The sequence below is a fragment of the Rhinolophus sinicus genome, chromosome 16 (assembly GCF_057876585.1).
Source record: "Rhinolophus sinicus isolate RSI-liver-muscle chromosome 16, RSI-T2T, whole genome shotgun sequence".
Taxonomy (NCBI): Eukaryota; Metazoa; Chordata; class Mammalia; order Chiroptera; family Rhinolophidae; genus Rhinolophus; species Rhinolophus sinicus.
Window position 1 is genome coordinate 169,959,765 of NC_142516.1, and position 17,544 is coordinate 169,977,308.

Below are 17,544 nucleotides of genomic sequence, written 5' to 3' on the forward strand. Positions count from 1 at the left end.
CCCCAAAACAGCAGAATATGCATTATTCTCATGTTCACATAGAATGTTTTCCAAGATAGACCACATGCTAGGCCACAAAACAAGTCAATAAATTTACGAAATTGAAATCATGTAAAGCATCTTCTCTGACCAGAGTGCTATAAAACCAGAAGTCCATTACAAGAAGAAAACCAGAAAACACATAAACACATGGAGGATGAATAACATATTACTAAATAATGAGTGGTTCAACAATAAATCAAGGAAGAAGTTAAAAGATACATTGAGACAAATGAAAATGAAAACACAAGGACTAAAATTCTATTGGATGCAACAAAGGCAGTCCTAAGAGGAAATTAATAACAATTCAGGCCTACCTAAAGAAACAAGAAAAATCTCAAAATAATAGTCTATCTTTACACATATGGGAACTGGATAAACAATAGCAAAAAAATCCCAAAGCGAGTAGAGGGAAGGAAATAATAAAGATCAGAGAGAAAATAAACAAAATAGAGACCAAACAAATGAACCAACCAACAAAAAAAAAAAACACGGTAGCACAAAAGATCAATAAAACCAAGTGCTGGTTCTTTGCAAAGATAAACAAAATTGACAGAACTTTAGACAGACTTATGAAAAAAAGAGAGAGAACCCAAATTCATAAAATGAGAAATGAAAGAGAAGTGACAACAGACACTACAGAAATACAAAAAGAAAATTGAGCAAATATTATGAGCAACTATATACCAACAAATTAGACAATCTGGAAGAAATGGATAAATTTCTGGAAGCATACAACCTTCCACAGCTGAATTAATAGAAACAGAAAATATGAACAGACTTATTACTACCAACAAAATTGAATCAGTAATCAACAAGCTCCCAACTATCAAAAGCCCTGGACAAGAAGCCTTCACAGGTGAATTTTACCAAACATTCAAAAAATAATTATCACCTATTCTCCTCAAACTATTCCAAAATATCCACAAGGAGGGAAGGCACCAAGCTCATTTTACAAGACCACTATCACCCTGATCCCAAGACCAGACAAAGACAATACAAAAAAGAAAACTCTATGCCAGTATTTCTAATGAACATAGACACAAAAATCCCCAACAAAATATTAGCAAACTGAATTCAGCAATACATTAAAAAGATCATACACCATGACCAGGCGGGATTCATTCCTGGTAGGCAAGTTTGGTTCAATAACAAATCAACTTGATGCACCACATTAACAAAATGAAAAATAAAAAACAAAAATTATATGGTCATATCAATAGATGCAGAAAAAGCATTTGATAGAATCCAGCATCCATTTATGATAAAAAGTGGAAATAGAGGTAACATATCTTAACATAATAAAGACCATATGTGATAAACCCATAGCTAACATCAAAATTAATTTTCATTAATAAGTTGCATTTGTATACACAAATAAAAAATATTCAGAAGGAGAAATTCAGAGAACAATCCCATTTACCATTGCTTGAAAAACAGTAAAATACCTAGGACTGAAATTTCACCAAGGAAGTAAAAGACCTGAACTCAGAAAATTATAAGACATTGAAAAGAAAAATTAAAGAAGATACAGATAAATGGAAACATATACATGAATCTGCATTAACATTGTAAAAACCACCAGTCATGTCTCTTGAGTCACTTGAATGCCACCCAACACAGCTAGTGCTTCATCACTGAGGACACCCTCAACACCAGGTCAACCAGTCAGACACACGCTCTGAAGGAGCCTCTTTCAAAGTTTGGGTCTTATGGGCAGCTGACAGGTTACATCAGACATAGGGGGCCCTGGGCCTTTTGCTAAATTGCCTCAGGCCCAATATTGGTGGCAGCCAGCCTCAGTCCACAGAGAGGACACACCCCACATGCCTCCAAGTTTAGCACAGGCAGTAGCCGACTGCATTCACCTTTGGGGCACCCGCCAGGTAGCCACGGGCCAATAAGGGGCAAGGCTGGAACAGCCCTGTATGGGAGCCCCGCCCAAGAGACACCAAAAACAATACACCCAAATGCCAGCTTCACACCAAACCAGAGCACTACCTGGTTTGATCTACAAGCAGCACACCCAAAGGGAATACCCAAAGGCATAAGATCACGCAGCAGTGAAGCCTCCACTAAGGGGGTCAGCATTCTCGTAGCAGTTCATTCACTATGGGTGTAGCCAGTCTTCATAGCTAGTCAGCCTGGGAGTCAATTCCACCCACTGGCAAACCAAAAGCAATCAAAGTTCAACTACAAAGGAGCTCACAACATAAGGGACACCTCTGGAACATATGAAAAGGAGATTAGGGAGACTGAAAAATTTGACTACAAAGGACACACACTACATACGGTCACCCAGCAAAGACCGAGAGACATAGGTGGTCTACCTAATACATAGAAGCAAACACAGACTGACAGCCAAAATGAGGAGACAAAGAAACCTGTCCCAAATAAAATAACAGATGAAACTTCAAGAAATGGAACACAAAGAAAAAGAGGCAGTCAACCTATCAGATACAAAGTTTAAGATGCTGATGATAAGAATGATGAAGGAATTTAGTTAGAATTTCAACCGAGATAGCAAGCATAAAGAAAGATATAGAAACCATGAAAAATATAATTATCCCAGCAACCATCTGAAAACATTACGTGCTATCAGAATATTATTGCCTTTTTTCTCTATGCTGTATATTATGTCCCCATGACTTATTTGTTTTATACCTGGAAATTTGAACCCGTTGTCACCCCTTTATCCCCATTTTTAAATATTTTCAATTACAGTTGACATTCAATTTTATTTTATATTAATTTCAGGTATATGCATAATTGTAAATATTTATATAAGTTAAGAAGTGACCCTTCCGACTAGTCTAGTACACACTTAGTACTATACATAGTTATTAACATGTTATTGACTACATTCCCTATGATTTACTTTACAGCCCATGACTATTTTGTAACTACTTACCAATTTGTACTTCTTAATCACTTCACTATTTTCACCCTGCCCCTAATCCCCTCCCATGTATCTCCCCAACAAATCTAGTACCCATCTGGCATCATACATGTTTATTACAATATTATTGACTGTATTTGTTATGCTATACCCTACATCCACATGACTACTTTCTAACAACTAATTTTTACTTTTGAATCCCTTCCCCCTTTTTAACCACACCCCCAACCTTCCTCCCATCTGGCACCCATTAAAATGTTCTCTGTATCCATGAGTTTGTTTCTGTTTTTTTGTTTGTTGTTTGTTGATTTTGTTCTTTAGATTTTACATATAAGTGAAATCACATTGCATCTGTCTTTTGCAGTCTGATGTACTCCACTAAGCATAATACTATCTAGGTCCATCCATGCCACCACAGATGGCTAGAATGCATTTTGTTCTATGACCAAACAATATCTCATTGTATAGATGTACCACTTCCTCTGTATCCATTCTTCCATTGATGACCACCCAGGTTGCCTCCACATGTTGGCCATTGCAAACAATGTTGCATTGAATATATGGATGCAACATCCCCTCAAAGCAGCATTTTAGGTTTCTTCAGCTAAAGAACCAGAAGTGGAATTACTGAGTCCTTCTTTGTCTCTTGTTATGACCTTTGTTTTAAAGTCTATTTTGTCTGCTATAAGTATTACGCCAGCTTTTTGTTTGTTTGTTCCTATTTTCATGAAATAAATTTTTCCCATCCCTTTACTTTCAGTCTGTGTGTTTTTTTATCTGAAGTAAGTCTCTCACAAGCAGCATCTGTAAAGGTTATGTTTTCTTATCTAGTCAGCCACCCTATCATTTGATTGGAACATTTAATCCATTTACATTGAAAGTAATTTTGATAGATATGTAGTTATTGCCATTTTATTATTCATATTTATATTTTAAATTATTTTTTTAATCTTAAAGAAATCTAAGATTCCTTGTAATACTGGTTTGGTGGTGATTAACTCCCTTAGCGTTTTCTTGTCTGGAAAGCTCTTTATCTGTTCTTCAATTCTAAATGATAGCTTTGCTGGTTAAAGTAATCTTGGTTGTAGGCCCTTACTTTTCATCACTTTGAATATTTCACACCATTCCCTTCTGGCCTGCAAAGTTTCTGTTGATAAGACAGCTGATAGTCTTATGGGAGCTCTCCTGTAGGTAACTAACTGCTTTTGCTGCTCAAAGCACATTTTTACTGTGTCATTATACTTCCTCTCCTATTGTTCATACCTTTCTCCTCTCAGGACTAGATTTTGTAATTCCATGCTTGGAACCCACCCCTTATGTCCTTTCCTCCTTTGAGTGGCTATCTTCAATGTCTAATATCATTTGTTTTTCAATTTTACCAAAAAAATGAAAATACACAAAAACTGAGGTATCTAATTCTAAAAATATATAGTATCCTACTTTAGCAATTATTATGAGTGAATATATTGCAAAATAAGTTTACTTGAGTAAAGTATAATTTTTTAAAACATTGATTCTCTAGATAAGTTTTGAAATAAGTTCCTAATTATTCTAGTTTTGTTTGACAGATGTCTTTACAGTGTAATATTTTCTAGGTTTGATTAAACACCTCTAAAGATTTTGAATAATTAAAAACTTTTTCTAACACACTTTTCTTCAAGTGATATTTCTATTTGTTTGCAGGGCTTGATCTCAGTTTGTGACTTGCCTGAAATGTTTTCCATTACTGTGCACTGTTTGACAATGTCTTGATGGTGCTAATCATTGGGCTCCTGGAGTGTGATCAGTGTGGTGAGCATCCCTGACTTGACTTTTAAATTTTCTTCATTTCCCCACAATTAAACAGATTTTAGTCTTCTTTACATTTAGCCTATCTGTTTTAATATTTTGTTTGCTATGATTTTCTTTTTCTGGCACTCAATTGAATACTGAAGATAGTTGACCTTAAAATTCAGGGATTGATTTTTATTTTACTCATGGAAATTTTTCTTGCTATTCATATATATTTATATATTTGTTTGGCTTGGAATATAAATCTCAGTATGCTCTCTGTGGGATAATATTTTATACTTTTATTTCTGGTCTGAACCTATGATTCTTTTAAATAATACCTATATGTTCAGGGTGAGAAATCTATTAATTCCTTCCTAAAGCAGGATAGAATATGAAATTCACAAAGCAGATCCAATTATGCCAAACCCTTTACTACTTCTTTTTGTGGTATCTTCAAACTAATATTTCCTAAGTCACCTGATTGAATGCCACTATTCCAAGATTTCTACCAAAGCATTGACATCATCTTTTTATAGGGTAACTGCAGCCACACCAGTCTAATAGTTGTTCAAATAATAGAATTGATAAGTATAATTTCAATTATTTCCTCTAATGTTGAATTATCTACATACTAAAACAGTGCAAGTTTATTAGTTAACTTTACAAACTAGAAATAACATTCTAAAATTACATTCAAGTTAGCTTTTTTTTCTTTTTCTTTTTAGTTAGCCTAGTAGTTTAGGTGTTTAAAAACTGAAACTAAAGTGTTACTATAACACACACACACACACACACACACAAACACATACACACAGTTATCCATTACTTATAATACTAAATAGATCATTGACCCAAATTATTAGGTTTATTATAGTAATAACTAGATAGACTATTTTAAATAAAATATTATTAGTATTTTTGATCAGTCCATTTTTTTTCACAGTAAAGGAAACATTCTACCTCTATTGTGGTAAAAAAAATATATTGAAACTTATTTTGTATTATTAGGCATATTCTAATGCATTTTGTAAAATTAAAGGTAGATTACTGACTATTTAAGATGTCAACACAGCTCAGTGGGGTGTGATCTTTTACCCAGTCTTCCTATCACTCAATATGCATCGTTTAGTTGGCATTTAGCCCATGCATGTATGCTTTGCAGCTGTCAACAACTGCCCCAAGGAATCTTATAATTTTAGAGAACGTATTGTCCTGTTTGTGGATCCCAAAGGCCTATTTGTCATAAGAATCCTTTTGAGCCATCTGTACCCAGCATATCTGTGAGAACCCTGGAATCTCATTGCCCAGGTATGCACAAACTGTTAGGTTGGCAAGACAGGCTAAACCAAGAGTTTCACAGCAGGTGTATATTAAAAAAAAAAGAAAAAAAATCTAAGCAATAATAATTTAACAGTGTCTCTGACTTCCAGCTCCAATAATTTGTATGACTTCAGGCTTGATACGCATGACTTATGTCTACTCTCTTTATATACTACACCCAAATTTAAATAATTTGACAACCCCTGATTTCTTTTCTTTAACAGTGAGGCACAAAATATCAGGTTCAGAGGTTGAATGGCTTGCAACAATAAAAACAGTGTTATGGGTGATTTGCAAACCACAAAATACAGTATCCACAAGCTTTTGACAAAGAAGAGAGAGATTTTAGAGCAGGAATTATATTGCTAGTCACTTTCCACATTCCCTTTCATTTATTCCTCAGAAACCCATACAAAGTAGGTATTCTTCTTTCACAGATGAGGAAAGATTACTCTCGATTACTCTAATCAATTAGATCCTGTAGTGATGGAGGCTTCAGTGACCTATGGATCAGCCCATGCCAGACTGGTGCATGTTCACCCGCAGGGATGGACTCATCTAGAGCCGGGCCTGAGTGACTGGTGGGCAGCAGGATACTGAGAAGTGGGAGGAGCCAGAAACATTATGGAGACCTAAGAATGAGAACTAGGCTATCAGACCAGGTCCATCTTGCTTCAAAGGCAATCATTCTAACAGACAACTTTATAATCGAGTAAAAATAAAATTATTAATCAATTTAATGGTCTTTTAGACTTTAAATAAATTATAAAAGTAGTTATTGATCACTTACTGTAAATCTAAATATCTGATAGAATATATATATTCTCAACCTTCAGTAAAGTACATGTTATGTATATTGAGAGAGTTCTTTGTTTGTGTGTTTCTGTGTGTGCGTGTGTTTCTGTGTGTGTGTGTATCCACTTATACACAGATAATAAAAAGTGGTAGAATGTGGAAACAATTTCCAAATTACATTTTTTTCAGTCAAAGCTTGAGTCAGGTGCCACAGTGACCAAGAGATCCTAGTCCACCTCCCTTCCTCATCTCCCAGCTTCTAAGAATTCAAATGAATATTGCAACAGGTGTGGACTTACCACAATATTTGGAGTTAATATTTTGTTCCATTTTAGGTAGAGTTTGAGGGATTAGGTGTCCAACCAAATTAACATCTTAGTTATAAATATGTTAGAAATATATTCTAATATTATATATTAGAAATATGCCAGTTTTCAGAAAACAATTAATATGGGTTGTTGCTATACACTGAATGTTGGTGTCACCTGAAATTCATATTTTGAAACTGAATCCCAAAGTGTTGGTGTTTGAGGTGGGGCTTTTGGGGGTTGATTTGGTTATGGGGCGGAGCCCTCATGTTTAGGATTAAGATTCTTATAAAAGAAACCCCAGAGACCTATCTCACCCTTTCTGCCATGTGAGGACATGCAAAACAACTACTATGTATGAAACAGAATTGGGCCCTTACCCCACACCGAATCTGCTGGCATCTTGATCTTGGACTTTCCGTACTTCAGAACTGTGAGAAATAAATGTCTATTGTTATAAGTCACCCAGTCTCACATGGCAGAAGGGGGGATTATCCTGGGTTATCCATGTGAGCCCAGTGTAATCCCAAGGGCCCATAAAAGTGGAAAAGGAGGCAGAAAAGTGTCAGAGTGACACAGTGTGAGAAAGACACAACAGGCTATTGCTAACTTTGAACATGAAAGGGGGCCACAAGTCAAAGAATGCGGGCAGGTTCTAGAACGTGTAGAAGAAAATGGATTGTCCCCAATGTTCTCTAAAAAGGAGCACAACCCTCATAACACTTTGAGTTTGGTCTAGTGAGACCGATTTCAGATTTATGTCATCTAGAACTGTAAGATTTGCATTGGTTTGAGTCACTAAGTTTGTGACAATTTGTTATAGCAGCAATAGGAAGCTCATACATTGAGTTATTTTCTAAACTGTTATATAACATAATAGTTGGTGAAATTGTGTTCTTTGGCTAAAAATAGAAAAATCAATTGTGAAATTAGAAATCTTATATGAAGATCAATTTATATTTCTTGCTTTTATATTTCTAGTTTCTAAATTTCAGAGATGGCCTTTTTGCTACATGGGTAGAATGAAACATGACCCATTTTTATAGCAATGTCTATCTATGTATGTATATATGTGCTTTCTGGAAATCTCAAATGACTTTAGTTTATAGATTTGCACAACTTACATTTAATATGGCTGACTCTCTATTCTATCAGCTTACAGCCAAACACACCAGTCATTAAGCCAAGTTCATGCACTATTTATTCATTAAATGTACAATCAATTTTAGCTTGATTCACTCTAAACTTTGCAATAAATAATCAAAACCTAATATCTCTTTTTTAGAGGTTTTATTCAATGCGGCAACTTCAGTGTCTGCCATTAATTGTGTCTCTAAAATCTTTATGTGCTAAATGAGTGGAGATAGCCACTGCTTAAAGCACTGAAGTATTCTGTTAAGGCACCTTTTGTTAAGGAACCACCAGAGTGCTAATGACTATCTGTTCCTTGGATGTCCAAAACCCATTTCAGCAGCACTCCAGCCTGTGCCAAGGTTCCCATTTTCACTTTTTGCTGATCTAAGTATTGCTCAGGTACTGACATTCTCAGTGTCTCAAAGGTTTCTGTGAAATTGCTCTTTCAATGTTCACCCATCCTTTTCTGAGCATCCTCATCTAAAACACAGCCACGAATCCGTCTGATATCTTAGCTGATATTGTACTGTACTCACAACCACTTCCTCTCTAATTTAAGATAATGTTTTTTCTTAAAGTCAACCTATTAATTTCCTCATCTTACTAGATTCCCTTTGAGCTTACCCTACCCATTCTCTAAAATACAACCATACAGAATAAAATCAAATTATAAACACTTAGGTGCAAGCTATTACCCCCATTGCTTTAGCTTATTTCCCATGAGTGACCTTTTAAAATATTGATAATGTTGTAAAAAGCCTTTAACAATAGACTGATACAAAGTACACACTTAATAAATGTTAATTTCCCAGTACTTTCTATGGAGAACCGTGAAATACTTCCCTACAGGAAAAAACAATTGCTTAGATTAATGTGGAGAATATAACATTTTGAATATTCAAAGTTGTAAACCCAAGGAGACAGCTATTTAACATGATTTTATAACAGATATGTAATTAATATGTACTGAACAAAGTATATAAAGAGCACTACAGGAATGTCCACACATAATATCCTGAGCTGTTTGGTCTCATTGAAGAAATCTCCATAATTATGAAGATTGGGGAGATTATCCTTAAGGTTAATTCTCTACTAAAGCTGGTGCAATTAAAAGATAGCTTTGGCTCTAAATTACAATCTCAAGTTTGCGGTTAATGCTAACAATTAAATTAGTCAAAATTTCTCTGATCAATATTTAAACTCCATTTTCCTAAAAAGAAGCCAGGAATACAAATCTGTTTATTTGTTTAAAGACGTGGTATTATTACCTTCAACCAAAATTATGTTTTTTTAAAAGTAGTCCCAAAATATAAGATCTGAAAGAAAGTTTTATTTAATTTGAAACTGTTGCTTCTCTTTTGTAGTTTAAGTCATTTGACTTAGTACAAAAGCTTACAGTCAAAAAGATGTTGAGATATATAGCATTTGATTTTTTAATAGTCTAGTGTGATTAAGTTTATTTTTGTGAATAAAACAAAAATATCTTAGACTATATAAATATCAAAATTGGTGTTTTGTAAATACAACATAGTGGCAATATTCCCACTATTTTCAACTTCTTTCTAAATGTATTTCCAGAGACTAATCACTAAAGGAAAAATATTAACTTTTCAGTGAAGAAAACTGGTGGATACCATCTTGACTGAGTGATCAAAGTCAGTATTGTCACTACAAGGCAAAATCAGTTCCAGTTTCCTCCAGATGCAATTCACTGAGAAGGAGACTTTGTCACTTCTGTGGTATTTCTGCTCTCCAAATTCATAGCCTGAATCTACTCATGACAAAATATTACACATTCTATGAAATAACTACCTGCCATATTCAAAAGTGTCAGGGTCATGAAAGTTGAGGTATGACCGAAGGCCTTTTCCAGAGTAAAAGAAACCAGGGATATGACAACTAAATGTTGAGACGCTGAATCTGATTGTAAATCAGCAAAAACAATAGCTCTAAAGGACATTATGCAAGCTGATGACATTGAATCTGAATATGGAGCAAAGATTAAGTGCTAGTACTGTAGTAATGGTACATTTCCTAATTTTCAAGATTATATTATGGTCTTTTTTTTTTTAAATGTCCTTGATCTCAGGAAATACAAATGGGAGAATTTAATGCTATAGTATGCCATGTATCCACCTTAATTCAATAGTATTAAAAATGAAAGTGCATGTGTTACAAATATACAGAGAAATAGGAGTGAAGCAATTGGGGTAATATTTATACAATTAAGTAAATCTGGGTAAATAGGGCAGAAATTGTATACTATTCTTGCAAATTTTCCCTAAATTTAAAACTATATCAAAAGTTTAAAATTACCAAAAACAAAGATACCTGAGAAATGTACATTATTTACCCATATAAGGTAAGAGTATATATTTAAAATTAGGGAGTATATTGTATATTTGATAAATCCACTCCATTTGTTAGAAAATATGTAGTCTGGAAGATACGTTCCATTGACTAATTTAAGAATATGTGCTATTTTATTTGCTTTCAAACAACAGGTGATAATTTTGGTGAAAACACTGATTTTTTTTCCCCCCCTTATTTCAAAGATCAAGGAAATAGCTCTTTTTTAAAACAGTTATGAGTCAAGGTGAATTCAAGCCAGATGTTTTGAGTATTTAATTGCACTCTAAAATTTCTGATACATGCTGTAGAGAATGTCTAAGATGTAATGACCAGCCAGAATTCCCATTTAATAGTGGACATTCCTGGGTGAGTCTCCAAGTTAAATGTTTATTTTTCTAGCTGTTTTATAGTGAAGTTTGGTTGAAAGACTTGGCACAGTACTCTTCAGTTTAATTTTAAACCTGACAGAAATGCTGGCCTCAGTGTGTGTATGTGTGTAATTTAGTTGCTGTGCTACTGGAAGTCTATGGAAGATTAATGAATGGTGAGGCACGGTGGCAGTTGTGAGGGGATGCAGAATAGAGAAAACCAGCCACCATCTGTTCAAAATGTCTTTTGTAGTGCTTTTAAGGAAAACAGTTATCAGCAGGAAACAAAGGCAAACAATGGCTTTAAATATTGATGTTCCTGTTGCAAATTAATAGTGCAACTGTACTTCCATTATTTCAACAAATAAAATAGTGTATATTCAAATTAATTCTTTAAAAAGCAGGAAAATTATTAATAATCTAATATCCTTAAAAATATTTACTCTCAATTAGGATCTGCAGAGATATGATACATATTAAGCTCAAAGACAAGCTCTGTGTAAATTATCTTTTTTCCCTAGAATTAACCTTTTTCTTTAGAAGCACATCCACCACAGTCTAATACGATCTATACAATATACATTAATTACATTCCCAGGTTCATTATCCCAATCTTGCCTGCAAATCTTTTAAATATTGGACTTTTTTAACTGAAATGCTATCAGGTATGTGTGCTCACTCAAAAAACTTGAGGCCAGTGCTTTTCAAGTTTTAATAGAAAACAAATCACCTGAGGGTCTTTTTTAAAATGCAGAGTTTGATTCAGCAAGACTGGGCTTGATCTGGTATCCAAGTGCTGTTTATCCATGGTTACACTCTTATTGTAAGGATAGAAGTTTATGTTTATGAATCTTTTGTGGTAAAGAATGTGTCAGTCAGAAAATGCTAAAAGTATACACACACCCTTGAATGTTGGTGTCTACTTGGCTCAGTCTTTGCAAAAGTTCCCATTCACCCAGCCAACTGATAATAATAATAATAAAGTAACCCTTTAATGGCTTATTGAGTGTCATTAGAATCTATATTGAACCAGTACTGAGTCTTTCATCACCACCTTACATCAGAAAATCATAAAATATGTACATAACAATTTATGCATTTTATCTTAATTAAAAATATAAATGTTAATTCTTTTGTCCATCTTTTATCCAAGGCTAAGGTATTTTATTCTTACATAAGTCTGCTGATTGGATTTCCTTGTTATCTTTCATGCATAAAAGGTACCCATAATTCATTACCTTAGATTTCCAGTTTCCATTTCTTTCAAGTGGAGCAATAACTTAAGTATACCTGCAAAGCACTATAATTAGAAATTTACAGTAACTTGCAATTTTTTACAATTAGCTTATCTACACCTAATTCAAGGGCAATTATTTTAGGAAACTTAATTTTATTGGGAGTAATATAGAACACTCAACATAATTTCCATAAGAACCCAAGAAAAGTACTCTTTTTTGTTCTCTTATTTGGTGTTATTGCTGTTTACAAAAATGATTAATTAAGTTATAGCATCAAGGACAAATGCAGCCAACATTTTGAGCTCATTACTCAACCCTGGTGACAGAACTAAGTGTGTAAACTAGGGGGTGATTGAACAGAGGGAAGGGTCTGTTGTGCCATTTGTACCTATCAGTTTGTTTCACAGAAGGTATTGAGAATAACAGATCAGGGAAGTAGAAAATGTTTAGGAAAGCTTCAGATCTTAAAAAAATCCAATGCAAACCTGTAACCCTTTAAAATAAAATTTAAGGGATTCAGTTTATAACCTCCAGAAATATTTCTCATAATCTTTTCTGATGTTCTCCAATTCTTCAGTGCATTTGGGTAATTTCTGCTCCCATATTGAGTTATATTTTCTTCTCTATTAGTCTCTCATCACTCCCAGTTTTTTGGTATGTATTGAAATAGCCATTTTAAATCCTCTCTTTCCACCCCCTTATTTCCCAACTTTACCTCTAATTCTCTTACTTCTGAATCATAAAATACCTGGGGGAAAAGGCAAATGAGAATTGCCTTTTCTAAAATTATTTCCTTGGTAATAAATTGTTTGTCTTGTAAATATTTGCTACCATTGTTATTTCCCTTACATTCATCTGTGAGCCAAGATAATAGTGAATTAATTGATTAAGGCATTTGTGTCCTAATAGAATGAGTTACAGTAACTTTGTTGCTTGCTACTGAAGAATACCATGCATGATAAAGAACACGCAAATGATACAAAATAAAAGTGTCATTAAATACAGCACAAGGAATTGTACATGAATTCATCAACTAGGACCAAAAAGATAGCAAAGGGCTTTTTTTTTTTTTTTACTGAATAGTAATGTAATTACCTCAGTGCCACCAACTGACAATGAAAACATGAAATATGAGCAAAATATAACTAGATTTTTCACTCTTTTTCTTTAAAAATGTGTGATCTTACAATTCTTTATGATTTCCATCAGAGAAAGTAAACAAAAGAACAAACTTGAAAAAACAGATATAATATACCATAGTCAAAATTTCAAAGAAACCACGCTAGAAAAGAACTGTCAAAAAAGTTTGAATATTTAGAAAGAAAAACATTTCCTACATTAGCTTAATTGCTAGTTATGTAAAAGCTTTGATTATAGTTTCTGGACTCACTTTTGCTTCATAATTTTATGATTTAGTGGAAAAAAAGATTGGTTTGGAATTCTGAAGCACTCAATACTCATATTAATCCAGTTGTTTATTGACCATATAATATCAAGTAAATCATTTAATCTTTTGAAACTGAATTTTTACCCTCTTTTTTTTTCTGTGATTCTAATACAAACTTTGAAATTATTTTACTCAGAATAAATCTCTTGTAAGGGGGGTGAGGGGTGGGGGGTGGGAGATGAGGGTAAGGGGGATCGAATATATGGTGATGGAAGGAGAACTGACTCTGGGTGATGAACACACAATGGGATTTATAGATGATGTAATACAGAATTGTACACCTGAAATCTATGTAATTTTACTAACAATTGTCACCCCAATAAATTTAATAAAATAAAATTTAAAAAAAATTTTGAAAGCTAAAATAAGCAGTGTATAATCAATAAAAACAATTAATGGATTATTTTTGTATTATATTTAAGCAGAAATTTAGATTTGAATTAGAAAATGGAAAGCAAATTGTTGAAATTATTTATCTTTTTCTGGTGAATAGCAAGCTGTTTTTATAACAGATGTTTTATTTAATTTATCTTTGTTAATGACAATTAAGAGGAAGCCTTTCCAGGTCCAGAAATTAGGTATTTATAGTATTTAACAGCATATAATTGTGTTGCTATGACTTTTGGTGCACACACACACACACACACACACACACACACTACATGAAAACAGTCACAGACAGACCCATCAAATGAATGCCTATAAATGGATGGTATTTTGCTCTATTCTTTTTTTTTAAATTTAATTATTTTTTTTATTCGTTTCAGTAGTCATGCATGTGGAGTACAACATAGGGAAGACAGTTGATGGTATTACTTTATTCTTTATTGGTTTGATCTCTTTGAAGAAATCATGTATTATTTACAGGGCACCTGTATCAACAAAACTGACTCAATGTGCTACTCTGGTTAATTACTTTAGTGTTCTGGGGCTTTTGACCTGATTTCTACTTCAGTAGGCAAAATACGGTAAAAAGTGCCTGTAAATGTATTTCCAATGTAAATAGCTAAAGCAAGTTGTAAAAAACAAAACAAAAACAAAACCCCCAAAATAACAAGAATAAAGACTGACTACCTTAAGAGACTGACTATTCCCTAAAATAGACACATTAAATGGAACTAACATACCGAAGCTTCTCTCAGATTTAATATATTTCCTTGCAGGAAATTTGTATACCATGTTTGTTACGTGAATTGCACTAATCGAAATATAGAATTTTAATTGAAGTCTAAGTGTAGGAGATAAAATGAGTGGCTACAGTTATTCTTACCTTTCAACAATAAAAGTTATTACACAACAGTTGACTAAAATGAATCCAACAAATTATAAGCAAGCACCTAGCATCAACAAACAACTTAGCTACCTCAAGCTGCTCAATTAACCCCATACTACAACAAAACGAACATAAGTCAAAACTTATCTCTGTACTCTCTGGTCACTTTCAAATGTTGGGTGATCTTGGTGTATCCCTCAGACGGCTGTACATTTGACCAGACCAAAGTCACTCAATATCAGTGGTACTTGCTTAAAAATGTAAAACTGCCTATAATTTTGCCAATTTACCCAATAGTTCTTTAGAATAAAAACATGCATGTGGTGGACAGAAATCTTGCCCTCTCCCTCCTACACACCTCTGCCGTCAAAGACGTTTTATCCTAATAGCTGGAACTATGAATACATTTACATGCATGGCAAAATGTAATAAAGATTAGAGACACTGAGGTGAGAAGAATAACCTGAATTACTCAGGTGAGCCGAACCTAATCACATGAATCCTTAAAAGTGGAGAACCTTTCCCAGGTGTGGTCTCAGAGCAAGCAATGGTGAGAAGAATAACCTGAATTACCCAGGTGAGCCCAATCTAATCACACAAATCCTTAAAAGTAGAGAACCTTTCCCAGGTGTGGTCACAGAGTAAGAGATGGCAGCAGGAGCGTATTCAACTTTGACCACATCCAGTTGCTGGTTCTGAGATCACAGGGGTTGTGTGCACAGAACCAAATTCTGCGAACAACCTGAATGAGCAAGGAAATGGATCCTCTCCTAGAGGCTTCCAAAAAGGATGCAACAGTCTCATACCTTAACTTAGCCGGGGTAAGTCTATGCTGGAATTCTGACCTATAGAAGATTATAAATTTAAGTTGCTGTAAGTGACTAAGTTTATAATATTTTGTTATGGTAACAAATGAAACCCAATACAATCCAAAATCACGTGCCTCATTTAGTACAATTCCCTTTGCAAGTTGCTCAGTCTTCTACCGTCCTGAAGTCTTTTGAATATTGCAGACTGATTATAATAGCCTTCAATATGGGTTTGTCCACATGATTAGATTTAGGTTATGCGTGTTTGGCGAAATACTACATAAGTGTTACGATGGTTCCACTCATTGCGTTTTATTGGATGGAGAATGACTTTGATATTTCCCATTATGATGATATTCACTCTGTCCACTTGAATATTTTGCCATTTCCACGGCTTCTCAAATTGTGACGTTAATTTTTTTTTTTTTTTTTTGGTAATTCATAAGTTTTGTAAGGAGTGCTTTGAGCTTTGTAATTATCACATTTGTCAGCAATCTTTCTGTTTCTCTTTCTTCCTCTCTTTCTCTTTCTTTCCTTCCTTCCTTCCTTCCTTCCTCCCTCCCTCCCTCCCTCCCTCCCTCCCTCCCTCCCTCCCTCCCTCCCTCCCTCCCTTCCTTCCTTCCTTCCTTCCTTCCTTCCTTCCGAATGTGGACCCTTGGTTTTCTGCTTAATTCAAAGCTTAAAATCAGTAGTATTATCTATTTAAATGGAATCATGTCTCTTCAATGGATGTTCTCATTGCTGTTCTTGGATTTTGACTGGATCATCTGGCTGTAAGGACACCTCCATCATACCATTTGAGCACCAACACCCCAGACCATGCCACCCGTGGGCACCCCTTTCACTCTTCTTGGGCTGGGTGTTCCTCACCAGGTGACCCTTCACATCCATACCCACCACACTCTACTGTGCTCTGACTTCTGATTTTCACAGTAGTTTTTAAAGCTAAGTTAAAACTTCATTTGTTCTTCATGAAACCCCATAACTCGGGCATAAAAATGTATTGGTAATTGGAACATGATCTCACGATAGCTTGCTACCAATTGTGAAGTGTTATGAATAAAACCTAGATTATTAGTTACTCAGTTTTGTGAGTAAGGGAAGTTATTCTTAGTTTTGGTCATTCTGTAGGGCTAGAGTGGAAAATTTCAAATTTTCTAATGTGATAAAAATGTGATTAAATGCTAGGAAATCTTATAATTTTACATTCAGTAAAATTCAGTAAGAAAATGTACTATGAATTTTTATTCACCTCAGAAATTTAATCAAAATTTTAACATACAACCCTAAATGTCAGTAAAGCCAACATGTTAAAATTAACAGTATTTTGAAAGCTAATTCAGAAAGCCTGGTTTCAAATATTTACTTTCTAATTTATATTGGACAAAATGATTATTCTAAATCTATTTTTCCTCATTTGTAAATAGAAGAAGAAAAATCACTGCCCTGCTCAGTTTACAATCAGCTGGAAGGGAATGAGCTCAGGGGTCAGATAATTTTGGATTTGAATCTCTGTTTTGATATCAATAATTATGTGACTTTTGAAAAATTTATCTGATCTTCCATTTGGTCCTCAGTAACTTAGGATCTCAATGGCTTCTTCAGAGATCTGAAGTAGGAATGAAATGGGATGATGTGTATTAATACCTAGACCAGTAGCTAGGTACTTTCAATGTCTGACATTTAGTAGTATCAACAATTGGGTAAAAAGAGATATTATATGTAAAACTGTGTTGTGGATTATAATGTGCTACATAGATGCTATTTAATCAGTCCTGTTTTTAATGAT